Below are 4,370 nucleotides of genomic sequence, written 5' to 3' on the forward strand. Positions count from 1 at the left end.
CTTCCGTCGTCCATTACTGCACAAATCGCATTTATTTCGCCTCTCATCATCCATCAAAGCATAGGTGCTTTCATCTGGCAGTGTCTCTTTGTACCTGTAATTAGTTTTGGGACAGGAGATCGACTCTGTTAAAACAGCATAAAAAGAGAATAAAGAGGTTTGAGTTTTCTTGTCATGGCTGCTCAGGAGCTCTGCCTAATAATGGCTGATAGATTCGTTCTGTCAGGCTATAGAGAGAAAACGCTAGTCTGGCATGTTTATGACATTACCTCAGAGCAGGACCAGGGCTGGAGTCAGCCGCTCGCGGCCGAAAGGGCTTTATTATGTGTCCTGAAGTCACACGGATGGCTTTGTGGCTCGGACTACAAAATAGATGTAACCCAGCAAACAAAAATACTAGTTCCAGTCAAGCCAGTTAAGTTATGAAAACATTCTTTCTGAATGTTCTCTGAACGAAATGTCCATTATAGTATTTTAAAAACTTTTTTTAAATTGGTCAACTATGCAGGAATATTGAAAAAATGAATTCATAAAAAATGATGTAGAAAGAATATTCTAGAAATTGCTAGTACAATTAATTTTACAATCAATTACAAAGAAACAGCAAGTAACACATTTAATTAAACATAGAATTTTTAGACAGAAATATATTTTCTTGTAGAACATACTCCAGTAATTTTTGTTTTATTTATAACTTCGAAAAAATGTTTGTTATTTGATTGTTTTTACAGTAAAATTGCTTACAGTGTTAAATTGTTTAAAAAAAAACAGAACATTATTTATAACCATGTAACTCTGAATGAATGTTCTATTAACGTCACTGAAAGAAAATGTATTTATTTATTTATTCATTGATTTACATTTTCTGATGTGCTACAGGGTTGCAAAATGGCAATGTTTTTCACCTTATTTGTTTTCTTTTTTAATATTCATTTTATGTAAAAATGTAAAAAAAAAAAAATTTTGGACAATTTTCCATTGATAGAACATAATGGTTACTAGAAGTTTACAACAGTATACTTTTTATCTAAAGAGATTTTGTGTGCATTGATGAACATGAATAAAACTTTGAAAGAACCTTACTAGAACATTAGTCAAAATTCTGAGAATGTTAGCTTCCTGATTTGAGTTGTGTTTTAGCTGATGATAGACTATAGCAGAGAGTTTCAAATGCAACATCGCCCGCAGGTGACTGATAGTGTGGAGCAGCTGTCTAACAGGCAGTCTTGTTCATCTGCAAGCTGGCGGTTAGAAAGAATATGTCCCTCCTAACCACATTACACCAACAAAATGACAGTACGTGTGTGTGATGTCATGTACCTGTATGTGTGCAGCTCTTCTCACCTTTGAAAAATGATAGTATCAGCTTCTTAGTTTTCATTCAGAAACTCATTTCTAATGCATTCTAATGCAATACACTACAATGGCCTAATAACCAGCGAATCTGATCTCTCTCAGAGATGGACGTGCGAGGAGGAGGGAGAATCCAGGATGAATGAGAGAAGGAAGGGAGGGCTGAGAGAGAGAGAGAGCAGGGGCGCGGGCAGATGGTCGGGCTGGTGTGGAGTCTTGCTTCGGTGGAAATCCCTGAGTGCTTAACCCCTCCTCCACTAGGGAGAGATGTGTCATGACAACAGTTCCCCCCTCCCTGCGGCAGATCCTCAGTGCTATCCAATCCAGGCCTCCAGAGGAGAAGAAACAGCTCTGTCAGTCTGCCTCCGCAATACTACTCACATCTGCCTTGTTTTATGCAGGTTCAGATAGATAGATAGATAGATAGAATAACTTAGTCAGGGGATTAAAAAAAGGATGTTTGGAATATTGACCTGAATATCGAAACAAAGCTCGTCTCTTTCTGTTAGAGCCACTGCTGCCCTCTACTGGCTGATTGCAGTCATGACATCCTGCTTATAAAGTGTTAACAGTCACTGACTGCATCACAGTGTTTCTCAATCTTTGATTCCGAGGCCTCCCATTTTCCACGACAATAAACAGACAAAGCTACTTGTTTTCAAACTTTTTTTTCCCTTTACATTTACAGAATGGTGAATTATTTAAATAATTAGATAAAATATCGTATATTGCAGAAGGACCCATGCAAACTATTTTTTAAATGTGCGCTTCATTATTACACCAAAGGAGGGCAGTGTTTCACGGTTTATAGTAATATGATCAAACACCTGTTGCCATGCGCTACAGAACACAGGGAATAATGGATTTATGTGAGCATTCATGTGTTACAGGGATGTAGATATTCCAAAAACAGATCAAACATTTTTTCTTCAAAGCAACCACTGACACATCCTCCTCTTTTACCGTTGTTTTACTTTTTATTTGGACTTCGAGGAAAATGTGTTGGTATCATGTTCAAAGAATTCTCCGTGACAGGTCCTCAGGTGTATAAAGAAAAGTCCATTTGTGAACCCTCCAGATCTCAAGAGCGTGTTTGAAGTCATGAAATATCATGTGATTTTGAATGAAAGGAAATAGTCACATGATAGTCGATAGGCGTAGTCATTGAATCGATATAGACTGTTCTGGTGTTTTTGTTAAAGTTATGGATACTTTCTTTAAAGTTGATTGGTAGTTTTATGATTAGACATGCTGCGTAGCACTCTTCTTGTAGAAAGTCTGGGTTGAGTGTCGGTGAGAGAAAGAAAATCTTTGCTGAGGTGTGAGTTCCCACCTTGAATCTTTTTTCTTTCAGTGCATGGACATTCTCAGCTGACTAATTTATTTTCTGTGAATGTTATCCAAACATTCTACTTTGGTTGTTCTAAAAAAAAAAAGAGACTTAAAAGTTAAAGGGATAGTTCACCCAAAAATGAAAATTCTGTTATTAATTACTCACTGTTCCAAACCCATAAGACCTTCATTCATCTTCGGAACACAAATAAGATATTTTTGATGAAATCCCATCCCAAAGCTCTCTGACCCTCCATAGACAGCAAGGGTACTACCACGGTCAATGCACAGAAACGTAGTAAAGACATCGTTAAAATAGTCAATGTGACATCAGTGATTCAACCATAATTTTATGAAGAAAAATAATACTTTTTGTGCACAAAGAGAACAAAAATATCGACTTTATTCAATGATTTTTCTCTCCTAGGACAGTCCGCCGCCATTATGAAGAGTAGCTTTACCACGACGCATGTGCGTGCATTCCTCTGCTCGTAAACAAGGTGCAGCGCATGCATGTTCTATGTCAGCAGCACCACACTATAATGGCAGCTGACTATTTGTTATTTTTGTTTTCTTTCATCCAAATTTCATCAAATATATCTTAATTTGTGTTCTGAAGATGAACGAATGTCTTACGGGTTTGGAACGACACGAGGGTGAGTAATTTTGGGTGAACTATCCCTTTAAAGCTGGAATACACTACACCAATGTGAACAGATTTTAAAACACTGGGCATCATACACTAACCGACTTTGTAATAGTGACAGAGGAAAAACTGGCCATCATACAGTAAACGACTGAGGATCACACACTACCAGACTTTCAAGTCATTCCGATTACAATGAAACGTGACCATGAAAACAAATTGTGTTCATGGCTCAAAATATCAAACATGTTATCCTCCGACTGGATGAAATCATATTCTGAAGCTAAATAATCGGAGTCTGTTACCATTATACACTATGCGATTTTCTATTAAATGTGTCAACTCCAATCTGCAGAGTGCCTCTGATAGTTGGCAACTTGCAACGTCCTTTCAACTTAATTTTAAACAACATAACATTCTAGGAATTTTTTGGAACATTCCAAGAACATGAAAGCGTTTTCTTAATGTTATTAGAACATTACTTTAAGGACAGCATATTGTTCTTGCAATGTTCATTCAATATGTGCTCTTTTTACCAGTAATTAAGGGCTTGTTTTTATTAGCATTAGCTTTATAGCAAATAATATTAGTAGTGTTCTTGACCAGTCCAGGTTTAATTTTAGGGCTAATATGTACACTCTGAAACTAAAGGCATTTTCAGTGAGTTTTCAAAAGACCTATTTTAAGGGCATTTAAAAAGAAAGCACCAAGTGTCTGTCCATCTCATTCACAATTGACTAGGTCAGAGCACACAACGGTCATGGCAATTCCTCTTCTAACATTTACTTCAGAGAGAATCCTGAGAAGCTCCTTAATCAACCATTTTCTTTCTCTTCTCTTATTATTTCAGTGTTTTAAGTTTAAAGGGGTCATATGATGTTGCTAAAAAGAACATTATTTTGTGTATTTGGTGTAATGAAATGTGTTTATGTGGTTTAAGGTTAAAAAAAACACATTATTTTACACATACTGTACATTATTGTTTCTCCTCTATGCCCCGCCTTTTTGAAACGCGTCGATTTTTACAAAGATCATCGGA

At 36.6% G+C, this 4,370-nt stretch overlaps 1 long non-coding RNA gene across 1 annotated transcript in view; it reads left to right on the plus strand.

The window, feature by feature from the left end:
- Positions 1-3,656: 3,656 nt before the first annotated feature.
- The window catches only part of LOC107696990 (uncharacterized), a 16,089-nt gene continuing 15,375 nt past the window's right edge, over positions 3,657-4,370 (plus strand). Inside the window, exon 1 of the long non-coding RNA XR_001635146.1 lies at positions 3,657-3,666. This is a non-coding gene — a long non-coding RNA (uncharacterized LOC107696990). The remainder of the gene's footprint in view (positions 3,667-4,370) is intronic.

The sequence above is a fragment of the Sinocyclocheilus anshuiensis genome, unplaced genomic scaffold (assembly GCF_001515605.1).
Source record: "Sinocyclocheilus anshuiensis isolate Anshui unplaced genomic scaffold, SAMN03320099.WGS_v1.1 scaffold1038, whole genome shotgun sequence".
In the NCBI taxonomy this organism is placed as follows: Eukaryota; Metazoa; Chordata; class Actinopteri; order Cypriniformes; family Cyprinidae; genus Sinocyclocheilus; species Sinocyclocheilus anshuiensis.